This window comes from Nerophis ophidion, linkage group LG15 (genome assembly GCF_033978795.1).
Source record: "Nerophis ophidion isolate RoL-2023_Sa linkage group LG15, RoL_Noph_v1.0, whole genome shotgun sequence".
NCBI classification, from domain to species: domain Eukaryota; kingdom Metazoa; phylum Chordata; class Actinopteri; order Syngnathiformes; family Syngnathidae; genus Nerophis; species Nerophis ophidion.
Window position 1 is genome coordinate 29,650,428 of NC_084625.1, and position 23,177 is coordinate 29,673,604.

Consider the following 23,177-nt stretch of genomic DNA (forward strand, 5'->3'; position numbering starts at 1 on the left):
TCCGTCCCAGCGCTCAGTGCTAGCTCCGCAGTCCTGTCCCCCTCATCCGCATCTCCTCCAGTACATCCAAACAGACTCTGATGTAGCAGAGACCCTGCAGCTGGTCTCCATGGCCAAAAGGCTCCCGGGAGGCAGATCCAGAAGTCCACAAAAAAAGCACCACAGAGGTCACGAAAGTGCCACCCCTTGTCACACAGACCCAAAGGGTCCCGGACCAAAATGCAAAAAAATATAATACCACATGAAAACAAGAGGGAAACACAAAGGGATGACACAAGAGCACAGAGCTCCTGCCTACAGCAGCCACTACAGCAGCGCCATCTTGGAAAAAAAAATAAAAATACTGATCAGTATTTCTGATGTGGACACTTTTTCTTACTGGATACTTTCTAATATATTTCTTCCTTAGAGACTCTGTATCTGTAAGTAATATGTAAATATAAATACTTGATACTGGTTTGTATTGACAAATGTTGTGTTTTAAGTTGTAATATTGTTGAGTTGGGGACACTTATGACGTATGTCTGTCTAGGTGCTAGCTCCTGCTAGACTTACCTTTTTTAAATGACTCAATACAGAAAAAGACCAACCTTGTGTGCTTAAATTTAAATGTTAACTGGCTGTCCAGCTTTGCACAAGTAAACAAACTGCAGGATTGCTTTTATCAGAGACTTTTGAAGCAAGTTGTTACAATCTCATACTTTTCTGTTGATGCTTATATTGGACTAATATCCAGTATCTGATCAGGACACCTCTAATTTTAAGATATTTATTTCCCAAGTTTTTGCAGTGTAGTGTAAGAATTAAATGTATAAAAATCATCCTGCTAAATGTATATAATGTATAAAATCCAAGTGCTACACTGTGTTCAAGTTTGACCGTTTTCTGGGCAATACAGAGTACTTCGATTTATGAGCTCAATTGGTTCTGTGACACAGCTCTTAACTCAGAACACTTGTATGTCAAATCAATGTCTCCCATTGAATTGAACCGACAATTTAATTGATGTTTCTTCGTTAAAGTTAATGATGTGAAAATTGAGAAGGTGTCTGAAATCAGATTTATTGGGGTCATCCAAAAGGAAAAGTTGACATGGAAAGCTCATATATTGCATGTGAAAAATAAGGTACCTAAAGGCTTCTACAAGGTTAAATACTGTTTCCTGTATAATACAATGACATTGTTATCTTGCTCAATTATTCTACTTTATTTCAAATATTGTACAAAAATATGGGGAAATACATACCGCAGCAACATAATGCCTTTATTTCTTTTACAGAAAAGAGCAATTTGTATAAGGTTTAAAGTAGGATATAAAGATCACACAAATACACTCTTCATTAGGTCAGGATTATTAAAACTGAAAGACATTGTAAAATTGCATACTCTATTAGTGATGTTCAAAGCTCGAAATAAAGTTATTCCGAAGGATTTACAAAAGTTATTCGTGTTCACGTCTGAAGATGAGAATCACAGAAGGCCGAATGACTTCAAAAATCCAAGAGTGCGAACACATTTTAATCAAATGTGCTTGTTTGTTGTTGGTGGGAAAGCATGGAATTCTATAAAAGTAACTTAAAAAGTTACAAGAATATTTTTGAATTTAAAAAGAGTTGCAAAAAGAGACAACTGGAATTATATCAAACTGATTTTTGATTTTGATTGGATGTTTTTAATTAAAAAGTATGTTGGAGTTCGGATGTTGGTGGAGGGAACAGTGATGAATTAATATAAAATCATTTGTTTAAAAAAAGGGGGCAGATGAATATAATAATATTATTCTTCCATCCGCTCCTTTTTGATCATGGACATGTCTTCAAACTAAAAACAATGAAAGTATGAACTGTAAATGGCTTGTACATATGCATTTTCATGAAATGAATGAAAAGAAAATGAAAATGAAATCCATCCATCCATTTTCTACCGCTTATTCCCTTTTGGGGTTACGGGGGGCACTGGCGCCTATCTCAGCTACAATCGGGTGGAAGGCGGGGTACACCCTGGACAAGTCGCCACCTCATCGCAGGGCTGAAAATGAAATTAATTAATTAATTTGTCCATTTTACAAAAATATATTCTATTTAGTTCGTTGTTCCATAGTCATGGATATGGTTTCTCTGCACTTTAAGCATACGGTCAACTATCAGAACCCCTCTTTTCAAACAGGTAAAATCACAAAAAATGCTCCTTAGTAGATGTTTGTACTATATAAAGTTCAGTAAAATATTGTTACCTGGAGGTCACCACAATAAAACGTGACATGGCTCCTTTGTGTCCAGCGTCTACTGTCCTTTAACACCAATGCCACCTTCCTCCAGGCTGTCCGATCCTGTTTGAAGTGGCTATTAGGGCTCCCCGAATCAAAGTCTGCCCTTTTTGAATATTCACCAACGGTCTCCTGGCCTTTTGTGAGCCCCTGGAATAAAAATAATCAAAATCAGAACAGACCTTCATGTGCAATAATACTCTGTCTACTCCGGCCTCCGCTGTCAAAGCCATTTATAATTCATGCACCCATAGTGATGGGTCCAGGGTACGTTCAAGAGGTCCGCTCCTCTTCATTCATCAATAGTTGCCTGCCAGGTAGGGGACTTTATTATCGAACGGGGGGGGCCATGCTAGTTTGACGAAAACACTGTTCCATAATTATGACAACTTCAAAAACTTTACAGCCTCCCGCCCCGGCCTCAAAGTCGCCCTCTCTTCTCTCTGTTGTTAATTTAAACACTCGGCAGTTTCATCCCTCCCGATGGGTGTCTGTTTTACAATAAAAGGTCATCCTCATTTGTCCGCAGTCACAAAAGAGACCACCGTTGGGGCTGGGGTCAGACAACCAGACTGATAGAAAAATAGACAGACGGACAGAGAAATGGCTTCTGAGGATGCAGGGAGGGGGAGGCGAGGAAGGAGAAAAAAGAAATACGATGTTTGAGATGCAGCCGAGGGACAAAGACAGGAGAGATGGTACCGGCTGATGATGGCCGGCATGTGGACAGACAACTAATCATGACATCACCTCAAGTCTTTTACCGCCTCTCCTTTACGTGTTCCTTTCCAGTGATGATTGACGAGGGCACGGTGGACTGAGGTTGTGCTGGTCCACAGTTTGAAAGCCCTCAAACAAATGACGCCTAGAAACAGTCGCCTACGGAGGCAGGCAGAGAGACGGGACACACACTTGGGCTTAAAAGAGACACGAAGATAAGGGTGTGCTCGATGCTAAGAAAGGATGATTTTTTTATTTTTTTTGGCCCGTTTAATAATTTTAACATGACACAGCACATAATTATATTGTGGCCTGCTATTTCATTTTAAATTGGCCCACCATGTCATTTATTATTTAAAGGCTGGAAATGAAAAAGCACTTTCTGGCTAAATGCATTTGTTCTTTCAGTTGTGAGGGAAAACATATTACTTTAGTAGTATCTGATGTTCCAAACATTTTTTTTTTTGGTTTTCAAAAATAAACACTTAAATCTGCTTGTCATCTTGACTTGTGATTTCAAAGCAAGTTATCCATTATACAATTCATCAAAAACTGTTTCCTTTGCAAAATGTGTAACAGGGATATGCGTTTGTTACGTCTCGTCTCGTTTACTGTAGCATATTATTTTCGGGTCTCCCCATGTCTAGCATAAAAAAATTACAGTTGGTACAAAATGCTGCTGCTAGACTTTTGACAAGAACAAGAACGTTTGATCATATTACGCCTGTACTGGCTCACCTGCACTGGCTTCCTGTGCACTTAAGATGTGACTTTAAGGTTTTACTACTTACGTATAAAATACTACACGGTCTATCTTGCTGATTGTAGTGTACCATATGTCCCGGTAAGAAATCTGCGTTCAAAGGACTCCGGCTTATTAGTGATTCCCACAGCCCAAAAAAAGTCTGCGGGCTATAGAGCGTTTTCTATTCGGGCTCCAGTACTCTGGAATGCCCTCCCGGTAACAGTTCGAGTTGCTACCTCAGTAGAAGCATTTAAGTCTCACCTTAAAACTCATTTGTGTACTCTAGTCTTTAAATAGAACTCCTTTTTAGACCAGTTGATCTGCCGCTTCTCTTTTTCTCCTCTGTGCCCCCCTCCCTTGTAGAGGGGGTCCGGTCCGATGGCCATAAATGAAGGTACTGGCTGTTCAGAGTCGGGACCCAGGATGGACCGCTCGCCTGTGTATCGGTTGGGGACATCTCTACGCTGCTGATCCGACTCAGCGTGGGATGGTTTCCTGTGGACGGGACTCTCGCTGCTGTCTTGGATCCGCTTTGAACTGAACTCTCGCGGCTGTGTTGGAGCCACTATGGATTGAACTTGCACAGTATCATGTTAGACCCGCTCGACATCCATTGCTTTCGGTCCCCTAGAGGGGCGGGGATGCCCACATATGAGGTCCTCTCCAAGGTTCTCATAGTCATCATTGTCACTGGCGTCCCACTGGGTGTGAGTTCTCCTTGCCCACTGGGTGTGAGTTTTCCTTGCCCGTATGTGGGTTCTTCCGAGGATGTCGTAGTTGTAGTGGTTTGTACAGTCCTTTGAGACATTTGTAATTTAGGGCTATATAAATAAACATTGATTGATTGATTGATTGATACTAGTATAAGGGATGGTATGGCACAGTTGGGAGAGTGGCTGTGCCAGCAAGCTAAGGGTTCCTGGTTCAATCCCCACCTTTTATCATCCGAGTCACATCCGTTGTGTCCTTGAGCAAGACACTTCACCCTTGCTCCTGATGAGTCCTGGTTAGCACCTTGCATGGCAGCTTCCGCCATCAGTGTGTGAATGGGTAATTTTGTGGAAATAGTGTCAAAGCGCTTTAAGTTCCTTAAAAAGGTAGAAAATCACTATACAAGTATAACCCATTTACCATTGACCATACTCATATGTATTCACTGTTTCATGTGGCCCTTCAAGGACAGCCATCATTGCGATGTAAAAGAGTTTGACACCCCTGGCAAACGCTTTCTTGGATCTTAGTAGATTAGGCTGTTAGAGCGCAGACCAGCGGCAGACCCTCTCTTACAAAAGTAAAGACTCCTGAAGCCAGACTGTGGCTCCGATATCCGTGGGTGCTTGGGCCCAGAAGCACCGCAACACAACATAAACACTACAGAACAAATTCCCAGAATTCCCTGCAGCACCAACTTTTCCAGGACGCTACAATATAAACCAGGAGTCACCAACGCGGTGCCCGCAGGCACCAGGTAGCCCGTAAGGACCAAATGACTAGCCGGCTGGCTTGTTTTAAAATAGCTCAAATAGCAGCACTTACCAGTGAGCTGCCTCTATTTTGTATTTATTTACTAGCAAGCTGGTCTCGCTTTGCTCGACATTTTTAATTCTAAGGGAGACAGAACTCAAATAAAATTTGAAAATCCAACAAAATATTTTAAAGACTTGTTCTTCACTTGTTTAAATACATGCATTTATCTTTTACTTTGCTTCTTATAACTTTCAGGAAGACAATTTTGGAGAAAAATAAAACCTTGAAAATTATTTTAGGACTTTTAAAACACATATACCTTTTTACCTTTTAAATTCCTTCTTCTTCTTTCCTGACAAATTAAATCAATGTTCAAGTACATTTATTTTTTTATTATAAATAATAAATCAATTTTTATTTAATTCTTAAATTTAGCTTCTGTTTTTTTGACAACGAGTATTTGTGATATATTTCTTCAAACTTATTATGATTAAAATAAAAATAAAAATATTCTGGCAAATCTAGAAAATCTTCTGAATCAAATTGAAATCTTATTTCAAAGTCTTTTGAATTTATTTTCAAATTTTTGTCCCAGAACATCTAGAAGAAATAATTTTTCTTTGTTAGAAATAAAGCTTGGTCCAATTTGTTATATATTCTAACAAAGTGCAGATTGGATTTTCATGTCATTAAAATTCTAAAATTAATCTTAATCAGGAAAAATTACAAATGATCTTCCATAAATTATTTTTTAAATTGTTTCAAAAAGATTCAAATTAGCTAGTTTTTCTTTTCGTTTTTTCGGTTGAATTTTGAATTTAAAGAGTCGAAATTGAAGATAAACTATGTTTCAAAATCAAATTTTTATTTTATTCCTGTTTTCTCCTCTTTTAAACCGTTCAATTGTTTTTTTTCATCATTTATTCTCTACAAAAAACCTTCCGTAAAAGGAAAAAAAAATGTAGGAAAGAATGAGAGACAGAAATACCCATTTTTTATATATATATACATTTATTTATTAAAGGTAAATTGAGCAAATTGGCTATTTCTGGCATTTTTTAAAGTGTGTATCAAACTGGTAGCCCTTCGCATTAATCACTACCCAAAAAGTAGCTCTTGGTTTCAGAAAGGTTGGTGACCCCTGATACAAACAAACGCCATTGGTGGATCTACACCTAACAACCACTGTAATGATACCAAGTACAGTAACGTATCTAGTCGATACTACTATGATTGCATTGATATTTTTTAACATCACAAAATCTTTTTTGTTTTTTTTAAATGTATATTATCTTTATAAACTTAGGAAATATGTCGCTGGACACATGAGGACTTTGAATATGACCAATGTATGATCCTGTAACTACTTGGTATCGCATTGATACCCACATTTGTGGTATCATTCAAACCTAATTTAAAGTATCAAACAACAGAGGATAAATGATTATTACATTTTAACAAAAATGTAGATTGTACATGTTAAAACAGAAAATAACCAGATTTTAACAGTAAATGAACAAATAGATTAAGAGTTCATTTTCTACCACTTGTCCTTAATAATGTTGACAAAATTATAGAATGATAAATGACACAATATGTTACTGCATGTCATGCTCCGTGAACCGGATCATGTTTTGTTTAGTTATGTTCTGTTAGTTTTGGACTCCCTTAGTTCCTGTTTTGTGCACTTTGGGCATTTGTTTTGGTTTCCATGGGTACTAATTTGTTTCACCTGCCTCTGATCAGTGCTCTGCACGTTCACCTGCTGTTGAGCACTAATCAGAGAGCTATTTATTCACGTTGCTCGCCACAGTCGGTGTGGCTTCATTGTTTGCGGTATGCAACTATCATGTTGGTTTATTCCTGTTCTTGATTCCTGTTCTGATTCCTGTGCTGAGTTTTCGCCTTAGCTTCCCGTGCGATCGGCACGTTTTTCTTTTGTTTGTATCCCTCTTTTTAGTACTTGTAAGATTTATGCTTAATAAATCATCTCCTACCTCACGCTGTTCTCCAGAGCTGTCCGTCCTGCATTCCGGGAGAACAAATCTCGACCCGACCCGCCTCATGTGATACTACATACCGTATTTCCTTGAATTGCCGCCGGGGCGCTAATTAATTTAAAATCTCTTGGCACTCCTGCGCTTACCAAAGGCATGCGGTAAAGGTAAGCATGCTCTAATTATTTTAAAACCCCTTCTCACTCCGGCACTTACCAGAGGCATGCAGTATAAATGTGAGTGTGATGTAAGGATACCATCATGAAAATCACATTTAATAAAAAAAAAAATTATTATGGTCTTACTTTTACTTATAAATGAAGTCCATGCCAGCTCCTTCTGATCAAAAGCATCGATAACTTGTTTGTAGAAGTCTTCCTTTTCTTTCTTCAGTCTCTCTGTCTCGATGGAGATCTTCCTTTATTACCTCCTGCTTCAATTGAAAGTCCTGTTTAGAAAACTGCTATCAGACCACTGCTATGAGTTAGCTCGGCTACACACGACAGAAATATCCTCGGACAACTCCCCTTCCCTTACTGCTCCGTGGGTGATCTCTTGATCCCGCCGCTGCCACAATGAAGTGTTATTGTATAAATAATACACTGGGTATTTAGGACTTGAACATGCTTTTTTCAGCCCGGTTGTTAACATAGCCAGCATAGGAGTAGTTGTGTTACATCCTAAAAGGTCCGTTGTGCACCCCCCGCGTCATATCCGTTCCCAGCACATATCACGTCACTCGTTGTCACTTCTTCTGCAGCCGAGTAGTCGCAAGAAGGATCACTAGCGCCCTCTGCCACCAGGAAGCGGGAGTCATTTAATGACTCATATTTGACACACTCAGCTACGGTATATTAATAAAACATAGCTGCTTACTGTTCTTTTTAGCATACCGGTATTTAAATCCAACTGAATAGCTCTTAATCTTCTTCCCTTTATGCGATTTCAAATTACCGGTAATGAAATCAGCCTCCTCCATTTTGAAAATGATGACAGGGGAAGTGTCACTCATGACGTCGTTAGTTTGACCCGGCGTTAATACTAAGCATGCGCTAATTATTTTGCGACGTGAGTTTGACCCTGCAGTAATTCAAGGCAGGCGCATACTATATGGCCGGCGGCAATTCAAGGAAATACGGTATGTCAGCAGACTAATTAGGTGCCTTTGTGTGTTTACTTACTAACTAAAAGACAAGTTGTCTTGTATGTTCACTATTTTATTTAAAGACAACATTGCAGGGTGTACCCCGCCTTCCGCCCGATTGTAGCTGAGATAGGCGCCAGCGCCCCCCGCGACCCCGAAAGGGAATAAGCGGTAGAAAATGGATGGATGGATTGCAATAGGAAAGTTTAATGTACCCTTACATGTTTTGTTGAACTAAAGCCATTAATGACATTTATTTTGAAATTATCAAAAAGTACTGAAATACTTTTGGTACAGGTACCGGTACCAAAATATTGGTATCGGGACAACACTAATACACACACACCGAGCACCCACTGGCAGAAATGTAGATTGGCGCCTATAAACATGGAGTCCCTAAAAAGGGTTCCCTGCAGAGTAAAACTATATAAAAAGCTGCAAGTCCAAATCATAAGGGCGGTTTCAGTAAAAGCTATGACAGGTGTGCAGGGGGGAGAAAAACACACCTGTGTCACCTGTTCTGCTCCTGGCAAGATTATGGGTTTTTGTTCCCCTTATGCACCTCCGCAGCCTTGATATGGTACATTTATCAGACGCTGAGCATCACCCACCAGCAACCCCCCTAAGCACATTACACATCCAGCATCCCCGCCTCTACCTCTTGAAAAACGATCATCTTCACCCCTAGACCTATTGTTTAAAATTCAAGAATAAGTGAGGGGGAAAGAAAAGGAAGAAAAAACAGGTGATATACGACTAGATATTAAGAAAAAGTTTGATTTTATAGATGTCCTGTGACCCCAGCATGAGTGCCCTCCATTTTCCCCCGAATGGCGCAGGTCCAGGGTTTTAATGGAGTCTCTGTGAGTCATATATCAGCGCGGCTTGTCTCGTAAAGCTCTCCTCGGGCCGACCTCGCAAACCACCTCCACCTTTATCGGGACACTTAGGGAGGTTTTCACGAGCAGAAAATAGATGTATTATGATTTTAATATAGTCAAGCGGTTGGTGGGAGGGGCAAACAAAAGGGGCAAGCAAATGGAATATTTTCTTGTTTTTTATCAACAGTTTTCTTTGCGGTGTCTGCTCTGTATCAAACTGCTTCTTCTTCTTTCTTCTGCCCTCCCTCCATCCTGCTCCTGTGTCTGTGGAGTGTCACAGTGTGACGGCGAGTCAACATGACACTTTTTAGAAGTTTTCGCAAGAAGGCTGACAAAGCACAGGGGAGATCAACCGAGCTTTCTGCAGAAGCACCTGTCCCTCGCAACGCAACACATTTGCCTTAAAAGTATTATAAGGCAACAAACTGTAGCTGTATTGACCCAAACATGGATTTGTGGAGCAGCGACAGCGGCCATCGATTGCTTCTATTTGTAGAAAACATGCTTACGTTTTATTTCCTACTGTTTTAACATGTTTTAAAGAGTCGGAAGAAGTAGAACAGGGCAACACAGACTTGTTATCCTCCTGAAAACCACCATTTTCACAGTGGACGTTTGTTTTTTGTCTATGTTATCAGAGTTACCAATTTTAATGCAAAACACCAATATCTGTCCACTGCAGTGGACCCTGGTTTTCAGTAATAGTACCACTGTTGTCCTTAAAAAAAAATATTATATTGACTTAGACATTTTTTTGGTCTATTTGTTACGTACAGAGGGGAGTCGACGGCACAGACCACAAGGGGGCGTACCAACTCTATGTTTCATTATGTATATATATATATATATATATATATATATATATATATATATATATATATATATATATATATATACACATGTATATATATACATATATATACAAACCATATTTCCATATGAGTTGGGAGATTGTGTGAAATGTAAATATGAACGGAATACAATAATTTGCAAATCCTTTTCAACCCATATTCATTTGAATGCACTACAAAGACAACATATTTGATGTTCAAACTGATTAACTTTATTTTTTTTTGCAAATAATAATTAACTTAGAATTTCATGACTGCAACACATGCCAAAGTAGTTGGGAAAGGGCATGTTCACCACTGTGTTCCATCCCCTTTTCTTTTAACAACACTCTATAAACGTTTGGGAACTGAGAAAACTAATTGTTGAAGCTTTGAAAGTGGAATTATTTACCATTCGTGCTTGATGTACAGCTTAAATTGTTCAACAGTCCAGGGCCTTGTTCTCGTATTTTACGCTTCATAATGCCCCACACATTTTCAATGGGAGACAGGTCTGGAGTGCAGGCGGGCCAGGAAAGTACCCGCACCCTTTTACTATGGAGCTACGCTATTGTAACACGTGACTTGCATTGTCTTGGTGAAATAAGCAGGGGCGTCCATGATAACCTTGTTTGGACGACAACATATGTTGCTCCAAAACATTTATGTACCTTTCAGCATTAATGGTGCCTTCACAGATGTGTAAGTTACCCATACCTTGGCCACTAATACACCCCCATACAATCACACATGCTGGCTTTTCACCTTTGTGCTTACAACAATCCGGATGGTTCTTTTCCTCTTTGATCCGGAGGACACAACTTACACATTTCCCCCCCAAAAATTGAAATTTGGACTCGTCAGACCACAGAACACTTTTACACTTTGCATCAGTCCATCTTAGTTGAGCATAGGCCCTGCGAAGCTGGCAGCGTTTCTGGGTGTTGTTGATAAATTATTTTCGCTTTGCATGGTACAGCTTTAATTTGCACTTACAGATGTAGCGACAAACTGTATTTAGTGACAGTGGTTTTCTGAAGTGTTCCTGAGCCCATGTGGTGATATCCTTTTGAGATTAATGTCGGTTTTTTATACACTGCCGCGTGAGGGATCAAAGGTCACGGTCATTCCAATGTTAGTTTCCGGCCATGCCGCTTACGTGAAGTGATTTTTCCAGATTTTCTGAACATTTTGATGATGTTATGGACCGTAGATGTTGAAATCCCCAAATTCCTTACGATTGCATTTTGAGAAACGTTGTTCTTAAACTGTTTGACTATTTGCTCACGCAGTTGTGGACAAAGGGGTGTACCTCGCCCCATCCATTGGGAAAGACTGAGCATTTTTTGGTAAGCTGTTTTTATACCCAATCATGGCACCCACCTGTTTCCAATTAGCCTACACACCTGTGGGATGTTCCAAATAAGTGTTTGATTAGCATTCCTCAACTTTATCACTATTTATTGACACCTTTCCCAACTTCTTTGTCACGTGTTGCTGTCATCAAATTTTAAAGTTAATGATTATTTGCAAAAAAAAAAACTGTTTATCAGTTTGAATATCAAATATGTTTTTTGGAGCATATTCAACTGAATATGGGTTGAAAATGATTTGCAAATCATTGTATTCCCTTTATATTTACATCCAACACAATTTCCCAACTCAGATGGAAATGGGGTTTGTATGAACAATAATATTATAAACTTGAGAAATGGAGTGTGACTAAATTGAAGAGTGTATGGTTCGAGACGGTTTGTGGGAATTACTTGCTGAGTGTTACCGTGAGTTTTGAGCTAGAGGCGGAAGTCCTGGAAGCCAAAGGCATGGTGGGTATGGGGTATAGCGAGGCGTCAAAAGGTCCGTGACCCAGCAGGGGTCGAGGATCGAGGGAGACAGTGATAGCACTGTGGGAAACACAGAGGACATAAGACGCGGGAACTGGGAAGGAACCGAAAGAGAGCAAGTACGCGGGAGGGGAGCCAGAGACACGATTGCTTACTGTGTGCAGATAACTACATTCTGGCACTGGGTCTTCGGGTACGCTAGTCTTTATGCTGTCTGCCCTTAACAGACACAGGTGCGCTGTTTGTAGATTGCCTGCAGCCGAGCAGGGGCGCGGCTGTGATGCGGGAAGAGCGAGCGGCCGTGTTTACAGCAGAAGGCATGCGGGACTGCGCATTCACCGTGGAACTATTTATTTTGTTAGTGTTACACATTTCACAAAAAAATAGCCCTGCTATGCAAAACACAAATGTCTACTGCATTGGACGCTGGTTCTCAGTAGGATTTAGTACTTCTGTTGTACTTTATCTTAAAAAAACAAAAAAACAATTATACTGCAGTGGACATTTGTTTTTGGTCAATTAATTTAATCAGAGTTAGAGATTTGTGAAACACAAATATCCACTGCAATGGACGGTGGTTTTCAGTAGGATCTAGTGCTGCAAATACATTTTGTGTTCAACAAAACACAATCGTAGTGGACAAGGACACAACTTATCAGTTACATTTTTCAGAAACAAAATAGCCCTGTTATGCAAAACACAGAAGTCCATTGCAGTAGACACTGGTTTTCAGTATGATTAAGTAATGTTGTTGTACTTTATCTAAAAAAAACAAAAACATATTTGTTTTTGGTATATATCTTTTATAAGGTTTACTGATTTAGGAAACACAAATAGCCCTATTATGTAAAACAAAAAAGGTCCACTGCATTGGATGGTGGTTTTCAGTAGGATAGTATGTGGGGCTGCTGCTAATTACCTTATATTAAACACAAAAACTCTACTTTAGTAGACACTTTTTCTTATATCTGAGTTCACATTTCAGAAAAGAAAAATAGCCCTGTTATGCAAAACACAGATGTCCACTGCAGTGGACACAGGTTGTCCAGAGAATATGGACTCTACTCTAGTAAACATTGTCTGGGTTTTTATCAGCGCCTGCCATGTTGCAACACAGTTGTGCTTAGAGTCAAAAAAGCAAGTCGATATGACAGGACAATGCACGTATGTTTAATGTTGGTCTGTGTCTTTTTTCAGTGTTACACATTTCAGAAAAAAATAGCCGTGTTATGTAAAACATCAATATTTGTTCACTACAGTGGACGCTAGTTTTTTGTAGGATATAGTGCTGCTGTTGTGCTTTATCTTCTACAAAACAACTATTCTACAGTAATATTCCTAGTTTTTATTATTTCCTGTCATGATCTATGGACTAGATCATGTTTTGTTTAGTTATGTTCTGTTAGTTTTGGACTCCATTAGTTCCTGTTTTTTATGCACTCGTTCGTTTTAGTTTCCATGACAACTCATTAGTTTCACCTGCCTCATGTGTTCGGATGTGTTCTAATCAGAGACTATTATTTAAGCCTGTTTTTGCCAGTTAGTCGAACTGGCGACATTTCTCCTTTCTTGCTTAGTCCACGCTGCTCTGTTCATGCCATAGATTCATGCTCTGTATTTGTTTATTCATGCCACAGATAGCGAGTTTTGTTTCTTGTCCATAGTTTCTACCTAAGTGTTAGGTTTTGTATCCTTAGCTAAGTTGTGCCTTCGCCTTGTGCACCTTTTTGTTTGTACCTATTTTGATAGTTAATAATTAAATATGTTCCTACCTTCACGCCTGGTTCGTAATAGTCAGTTTGCTTACTGGGAAAACAATCCTCGCAGTAAGCTGTTTCAAACCCCTTGTCTTGACATGTCCTATGTGTTTACAAAATAGGTTGCAAATACATTGTGCATATAAACACATTTTGTGTAACATTAAAAAAAAGAAGGATCTACAGAAATGATAAGACACTCCACATATGTCTTGCTCAGGAAGTTTTGAAAATGTATAATAAATTGCCCTGCTATGCAAAACAGAAAGGTCCACTGTCCTTGTCATTTGGACATTTGTTTTTGGTCCATTACTTTTAACAGAGTTACATATTTTTGAAGAGAAAAAAAAAAATCAGTTGTACAAAACACCACTCCAGTGGATGCTGGTTCTCAGTAGGATCGAGTGGTGCTATCACATTAATCTTCCATAATCGCTACAAGCTTGCTATGAGTTTTTATAAGCACCTGTGAGTTTACAAAACAGGTTGCAAAACTATCATGCTTGTAGTTAAATGTTGTAAAGATGACGACGCACCGCTTGGCTGTGGCTACTGAGGCTCGAGGTAGTAATGAAATTTTTTTGGATAGGACACACATGTGCGGAGGTTGTTTCTGGACTTCGGCTTGACGTTCAACACTATCAGCAAACTGGCCCCACTTGGATTTAGTACCCCCCTATGCAAGTGGCTGCTTGACTTCCTCACAGACAGACCCCTGTCTGTGAGAATGGCCAACAACACCTCCAGTGCCATCTCCCTGAGCACCGGCTCCTCCCAGGGCTGCGTCCTGAGTCCGCTGCTGTTCACATTGATGACCCATGATTGCTGCGCCAGGGTCACTACTAACCACATTGTGAAGTATGCGGACGACACGACAGTAGTGGGCCTCATCCGTGACAACAACGACATGGACAGCAGGGAGGAGGTGAAGCATCTGGTTGACTGGTGCAGAACCAACAACCTGGTCCTGAACATCGACAAGACCAATGAGATTATCGTCGACTTCAGGAAGCACCAATCCACTCCATTCTTTATCAACGGCACAGCGGTGGAGATGGTAAGTAGTACTGAGTTCCTGGGTGTGCAGATAACTGACAATATGACCTGGTCCCTACACACCGGAGCTCTTGTAAAAAGAGCTCAGCAGCGCATGCACTTTTTGCGTCGGATGAAAAAAGCACAGCTCCCTCGCCCCATTCTCACCACATTCTACAGAGGCACTACTGACCAACAGCATCTCTGTCTGGACTGGAGCCTGCAGTGCCTCAGACTGGAAGTCTCTGCAAAGAGTGGTGAGGTCGGCGGAAAAGATCATCAGGACTCATCTTCCTCCTATCCAGGAGATCGCAAAAAGCCGCTGCCTGACCAGGGCTCAGAAAATCTGCAGAGACTCCTACCATCCACACCAAAGACTGTTTTCACTACTGGACTCTAGAGAGAGGTTCCACAGCCTCCGTAGCGGAACTTTCAGGTTCTGTAACAGCTTCTTCCCTCAGCCTGTCATAATAATCCCCTCAATTCCCCCAAAAATTGATTAACTGGCTGGAATATAAAGACAATATAACATACATCCATAAACATGAATGCATATGCAAAAGTGCAATATATTTTTCTGTACAGTAATTTAATTTTATCTGCACCTTATTGCTTTTTTTATCCTGCACTACCAAGAGCTAATGGAACAAAATGTTGTTCTTATCTGTAATTTAAAGTTCAAATTTGAATGATAATAAAAAGAAAGTCTAAGTATAAAACATTTAAGTAAAACATTCAGTAGATATGAGAGGAAACTACACATTTTTCTTTCTGAGAATCAGCATCCTCTGCGGTGGACATTTGTTTTTCGTCTATTTCTTCTATCAGAGTTAAATATTTCTGAAAAAGTTAAACATTATGTAAAACCCGTATATCTGTCCACTGCAGTTGACGCTGGTTCTAGGATATTGTACTGCTGTTGTCCTTTATCGCCAAAAAACTGTTTTTTGGTGTGTAACATTCAGGAAATCAGTGGATGGTGATTAGCTGGAACGCTACCTAGTGGCGTGACCCCACATATGCAGAGACGAGGGCAGATGTTGAGTAAAATAATAATATTCAATATAAACAAAAGGCGCACTCACAGGGAGAGGAGAAAATAACGGAAAACTCACTCACGGAAGAAGTGGAGGAGAAACAAAAGAAGGCAAGTGCTGAACTAAATGCGCAAGACACAGAACTTATTTTGGGCAGGGAACAACACGTGTATGTCAAACATGTGGCGATGATGCGAGACTGTCTGGAAGATTGAAATAGGAGACTGTGTCTCGGTTGCGAATCAGGCAGCAGGAGTTGAAACCTGCGTACAACATGATGAAGTGAACATTACAAAATAAGGGCACAGGACAGAAACTAAAACACCACACGCAGAGAAAAAGCAAACATGAGTCCAAAAACAGTTACAAGGATGTAACATGGATGCTATTTTTTAGTGGGATCTATTGCTGCTGTTGTCCATTATTTCAACAAAAGTATATGATAGTAAACTGTCTATGAATGTTTTAAAAGGTCCTCTCTGTTTACAAACTAAGCCGCAAATACATTGTCTATCAGAGTTAACATTTTCAGAAAAGAGTGCTTTGTTATGCAATTTCAAGAAAAATACCAACATATTTATTTTGTAAGAGTTTGAACATTCTAAGAAAAAAAATAGCCATATTATGTAAAACCCAAATGTTCACTGAAGTGGACGCTGGTTGTCAGGAGAATCTGGTGCTGTTTGCCTTTATCATTAACAAATATTGTGTATTTAAAAAGCAGGTGCCTATAGTCACATTTTGGAGATTATCAAAGAAAACAGTTCAGCAGATATGACAGGACAATCCATAAAAACGAGCATCCTCTGTACAGGGCATTTCTTTATGGTTTTGTATGCATTTGGACAAATAAAAACCGCATCTGCGCATTGTGTGTGTGTTTACAAAAAGCACCATTATGTACTTTTTACAGCAACACTGTAACTCTGCACCTGTCCGACGTAACACATGACGGCGTATAACGTCATTTACTGATGGGATCTGCAGTTCTTTTGACTGTACTGAATCACTAGAATCAGTTCCTTAAATTGATTCATTCAAAATATTCGTTCACCGAATCACTTCTGCAGCAGCAGTTCTGTGTGCAGGTCAACGAATCATGAGTCAGTCAGTAACAGCTTCCCCAGCGGCAGATCTCAGTGTGTGTCAGTTCGTGAACGACACAAGCCCTCAGCACCCAATGAACGACGCGCACAGTGATTGAACGAGAGCCTCAATGTGACGTCCTCCTCCGCGACACAGTCAGTTCTCTGTGTCAGTAGGTTCGCGAGTCCTGATTCTGAATGAGTGAGTGCGGCGCGAACGTGATTCACGTCCTCAGCGACGACAAGTCAGTTCTTGTATGTTCGTGAAGCGAACCTGAATCACTCAGCTACAGTTCTGTGGGCCAGAGGGCGACAGATGTGAATCGCTCTCTCCAAAAACAAATATCAAATTAAGAAACCCTTAACAAATGCTAACATAAAACTAAATGTTCTGTAGCAAAGAAAATTTTAACTTAAATATGAAAATAAAAACAAAAGAAATACCTTCAAAATAAGACTAATAAATTAAGAGCCAGAAATGCCATCATAAAAACTAAATAATCTGTAACCTACGTTTAAAAATATAACAAAGAAAATGTCAACTTAAATGTGCAAACATCCATCCATCCATCCATCTTCTTCCGCTTATCCGAGGTCGGGTCGCGGGGGCAGCAGCCTAAGCAGGGAAGCCCAGACTTCCCTCTCCCCAGCCACTTCGTCTAGCTCTTCCCGGGGGATCCCGAGGCGTTCCCAGGCCAGCCGGGAGACATAGTCTTCCCAACGTGTCCTGGGTCTTCCCCGTGGCCTCCTACCGGTTGGACGTGCCCTAAACACCTCCCTCGGGAGGCGTTCGGGTGGCATCCTGACCAGATGCCCGAACCACCTCATCTGGCTCCTCTCGATGTGGAGGAGCAGCGGCTTTACTTTGAGTTCCTCCCGGATGACAGAGCTTCTCACCCTATCTCTAAGGGAGAGCCCCGCCACACGGCGGAGGAAACTCATTTCGGCCGCTTGTACCCGTAATCTTATCCTTTCGGTCATGGCCCAAAGCTCATGACCATAGGTGAGGATGGGAACGTAGATTGACCGGTAAATTGAGAGCTTTGCCTTCCGGCTCAGCTCCTTCTTCACCACAACAGATCGGTACAACGTCCGCATTACTGAAGACGCCGCACCGATCCGCCTGTCGATCTCACAATCCACTCTTCCCCCACTCGTGAACAAGACTCCTAGGTACTTGAACTCCTCCACTTGGGGCAGGGTCTCCTCCCCAACCCGGAGATGGCACTCCACCCTTTTCCGGGAGAGAACCATGGACTCGGATTTGGAGGTGCTGATTCTCATTCCGGCCGCTTCACACTCGGCTGCGAACCGATCCAGTGAGAGCTGAAGATCCCGGCCAGATGAAGCCATCAGGACCACATCGTCCGCAAAAAGCAGAGACCTAATCCCGCGGCCACCAAACCGGAACCCCTCAATGCCTTGACTGCGCCTAGAAATTCTGTCCATAAAACAAAAAGAAAATAAATAGGCTACCATAAATAAAACAAAACAAATATTAAACCAAGTGCCAGAAATGCCAACATTAAAACAACATTTTTTGTAGCTTACATTTAAAAATATAAGAATGGAAAAATCTAATTAAAAATGCAATAAAAACTTTATGTGTTGAGATAATGGGGACGGGGCGTGTGTGTGTATTTGCTTTCATGTGGCTTGAGACAACATTAGCCGTTAGCTTGGTGAATGAATGGAGAACGGATGTCAATGGCATGAAACATATCCCCGCGACGGGAGAAGAATCACTCGCGGTATTAGAGAGCGAGAGTGTTGTCGTTCACTGAGTGATTCATGTCGTTAATCCGCGGTGAATGAATTGTTCGCGCAGTCCCTCCCCCCGCCCCCAGCTGGCTACCTCGTTCGCCGACGTTGAGGGTTCAATGAGTCACAGAATGCGCCAGTTCCACTCATACCGGCATGGTCGCCGTGGAGCTCAACTGAACTGAGAAAGGAACGAATCAGTTCATGAAGTGATTTGGTTCAGTACATTCCCTCAAAAGATTTGTTCGTTCGAACGAATCGTTCGCGAATGACACAACACTAACGTCATTAGGACTGGCATCCTCCGCAGTGGACATTTGTTTTTAGTCTGTTCATCAGATTTTGTGCAAAACACAAACGTCCACTGCGGTGGACGCAGGTTCTCCAAAAAGTTTACCCGATTTACTGATTTTGAATTGATTGTGGATTAAATGTGTCACATGAACTATTTTGTGTATTTGGCAACAGCGCAGCTGAATACTGATCAAGAAAGTTCAAGTGGAATGCCGGAGCATGGCAGAAGCTACTGCAGTACTGTGTGTTGCATCTGAAGTAAATAGCGAGCGACTAGCAAGGCGCTCTTTAAAAAAACACACAGTGCCCCGCAGTCAGAGCCTGTTCTTCATCAGTCAGAAAGGCAGAAATGAGAAATGCATCTAAGCGATGCTTTAGAAGGCAAATTTCAGTAATTGGGAATGACAGACCCACACAAAGCATCCATCACTCTTGACCTTTCCATTTCTCTCTGTGCTTTTCTTTTTTTCCTCAGCTTCCTTTCTCTCTCCCTCTCTGTCTCCGTGTAAGACAAGGAAGACAAAAGCGAGGGAATCATTGAAAAACCTTTAAACGACTGTATTTAATTGGTCTTTGACAGTCGTGTTGTGATGATATGAACCTGGATTCGCAATTCTTTGGATTATGTGCTGCCATTGTTGAATAACACTGCAATGTCTTCGACAGAAAACACTATCATTAATTGACATTTTTGTTTTTTTTCCGTGTGTGGATACAATGGTGCCATGAGTTTAGAATTGATTAATTATTATGTGTCTTTTTTTCCTTCATTCCTATCAAAACACAACGGTTGGGTAAAACATTCAGTACTTTTATATATTGGTCATATTGTGAAGTGAAGTGAATTATATTTATATAACGCTTTTCTCTAGTGACTCAAAGCCCTTTTACATAGTGAAACCCAATATCTAAGTTACATTTTAAACCAGTGTGGGTGGCACTGGTTTAAAATGTAAGGACACAACGGCAGTGACTAGGATGGCGGAAGCGGGGATCGAACTTGGAACCCTCAAGTTGCTGGCACAGCCAATCTACCAACCGAGCTATACCGCTCCACATATTCCGTCGGTACTGCCAGGTATCGATTCACATAAAACTAACAGCATCTCTGTCTGGACTGGAGCCTGCAGTGCCTCAGACTGGAAGTCTCTCCAGAGAGTGGTGAGGACGGCGGAAAAGATTCTGAGGACTCCTCTTCCTCCTATCCAGGAGATCGCAAAAAAGCAGCTGCCTGACCAGGACTCAGAAAATCTGCAAAGACTCCTCCTACCCCTACCAAGGTATGTTTTCACTGCTGTACTCTAGGAAGAGGTTCCGCTGCCTCCGTAGAAGAACCTCCAGGTTCTGTAACAGCTTCTTTCCTCAGGCCGTAAGACTCTTCAACGCATCATAATTAAATTATACCCTCAACTCCCCCCAATATGGATTAACTCGCTGGAATAAAAAAGACAATATAACATACATCCATAAACATGGACGCATGTGAAAAAGTGCAATGTATTTAACCATACAGTAATCTATGTATTTATATCTGCACCTTATTGCTTTTCTTCTTTGTTTTTATCCTGCTCTACCAAGAGCTAATGCAACGAAATGTTGTTCTTGTTTGTACTGTAAAGTTCAAATTTGAATGACAATAAAAAGGAAGTCTAAGTCTTAGTCTAGTCTAAACAGTGCTATATTTTGCTAAGTTTGTTGCTTGTCACCTCACGTCCGGTTCCATACTGTGCACCGGCTCAAACACTTGGCAGGTCAACAAGCAGTTAAGCACTTATCCACACTACAAAGCAAGCATGCCTGATAGAGAACTGCTGTTGTGTCTACATTTTGCTTTATACTTATTATTTTACTTATTTTTTGTCTGGTATTGTAATTTTTGTATCATCCCGTGAGTTGTATATTATTTTTTTTGTTCGGTTTGTACGTCATGAAGTTTTGCACTTGTTTTTTTTTTTTTTCCTGTGTGTTTTTTGTTTGTTTTCATTATATTTGGATGTATTTGTTTGGTTTGTATGCTTGTGAATCGGGGCTATCCATTAAGTAAGACTACTTATTATGTTAAAAGGGGCAGGAAATATAAGATTTTCTTCATCCGGTTCCTTCTCAAGCAAATGTGTGTTGTCTATTGATCAAAAATGCACATCAATGAAGGAAATAAAAAAATTAAAAAATGAATGTAAAAACACTTAAATGTAAAGTAAGACTCCACTTTTCCTTAAATGTGCTTGCTTGATGCAGGTTCATGTTGGATTTGCCATAGAAATGCTACTGATTAGCATCAGTGATTTTCCAGTGCAATTTCAACACCTCAACATTTTCAAATCAAAACTACAACTAAGATACATGTTACAATAAATGAGAAAGTAGATAAAAAATGCAATACTAGATTGCCACATAAAGCTTAATAGCAAAGACTACTTTCCTGGCAAGGAAAAACACACTCCTGCCATCTAATGTCTTGGATTTGCAACCACATGCAAAGTCGACTGTATAGTACTTGCAGATGAGACTCAAGAGTGTCAGAAATTGAGATATACAAACTACACATCACAATTATCAGAAAAAATGATTTTTTTCATTACACAAATAACCTTTATCAACACACATAAAATGACCAAATATGGTTGCTGTTAAGTACCGGTTTCGATTCCACCATATTGGTTCAAATGTGAAAAGGTATCATTAACTAGCCCTCTGTAACCTTTAATAAGGATTTATTTTAGTTTTTTACATTTATTATTTTAGGCCGTGCAAGACAATCAGGAGTCAGAACCAGCATTATTATTACTATTTTTTTTAAATTAGCACATTTCCCTAAAATACACACTATAAACAAAAAAAACAACAACAATTATATTTCATTTTTAGATACCACCATTTAAATATCATTTATATAGAATGTTTTTAAAATGAAGGACAAAAGATTCAGAAGAGATACAAACGAGATAAAAAACAAAGTGATATTGATTATGAGAAGATAAATAATACTGATGGTACATTGGGCATAGTAATAATAATAATAATAATAATAATAATAATGATAATAATAAGCTGTTTCAACAAAATCATGAACACACTTTAAATCATGTAATCATTTAATTTACCTTAACCGCTATATGGTCAGCAATCAATGCATACGTCAGACTCTGAAAGATGTGCTCGTTGAAAGATTTCCCTCCAAAATACAGCCTGGAAGAAATTCAAACACAACTGTTACCAAGTTTTGTGGAAATAAATAGCGTGTATTCAAGTAAAACATTTAAAAACGTTCTTGGGTGAAATTCTGACCATATAATTGAATGTGTATACAAATAGTGTTGCTTTTTTTAAACATTGTTTTACTATGCATGCAAGTAATCGGTATGTGTACCTTCCGTTTATTCCATTTCCAGTTCTTAAATGCAAATCAAAAAACAAATTTCAGGCCATTTTTTCTATTTTCATTTCTGAAACAAAAGTTAGAAAAATATTTAATAACACTTTTTTAAAACGACAATAGGACTTCTGCTGAACTAAGATGTTAGCGTTATGCTACAAACATTCTAAAGGCAAAGAAAAAGCTAAAATACTGCTACCGATTCAATTTGTCATCACACAGATAACCACACATTTTTGCATTTTGGATGAACATATATTCGATGTTTGTGTTTAACTGGAAAAATAAAAATCCATAAAAGGAAAACAGCACAAAATCCAATTTTATGGCAATATTTAATGAAAATCAACCCCTTTTTGTTTTAAAATCTGCCATATATAATACAAATCGAAAAACAGCCCTAATTTAGTTTTTTTTATTTGCGTTTCAGAATTAGAAATAAAATGAAGGGTGTAATGTTTTGCTTTCAGGGAATTTCGTTTTTCTAGATAATAGAAAAAAACGGCCTGAAATTAGTTTTTTAATTTGCATTTAAGAATTGAAAATGGAATGAACGGAAGATACACGGACCATAATCACATGTGATTAATCAAAATTCTAAAGTGTGAGTAATTAGAAAAACAAAAAAACATAAGTTGACGGCAATACATAAATCATGAGCTAATGCACTGCAAAAACTGAAATCTAAGTAAGATGAAATATCTCAAATAAGGGTGATATTTTCTTATTTTCTGTCTGATAAGATAATTCTTCTCACTAAGCAGATTTTATGTTAGTGTCTTACTTGTTTTAAGGGTTTTGCTCCTAAATGATCTCAGTAAGATACTACAGCTTGTTTCCGACATTTTATGACCTATTTTGAGTAAAATATGCTTGAAACTGTTTTTGCCCAAGTGTCCAAAACACACCCATCAATGGTGCACAGGAAGGCGGGGAAG

General features: G+C 39.7%; 1 long non-coding RNA gene across 1 annotated transcript; it reads right to left on the minus strand.

Annotated features, from left to right (window-relative positions):
- Nucleotides 1–1,013: 1,013 nt before the first annotated feature.
- Nucleotides 1,014–22,077, minus strand: LOC133569851 (uncharacterized). The gene is made up of 3 exons (XR_009809938.1): nucleotides 21,968–22,077; nucleotides 2,234–2,416; nucleotides 1,014–2,028 (listed from the first exon to the last, which is right to left on the minus strand). It is a non-coding gene; the product is annotated as an uncharacterized LOC133569851 (long non-coding RNA).
- Between the last annotated feature and the right edge of the window lie 1,100 nt (nucleotides 22,078–23,177).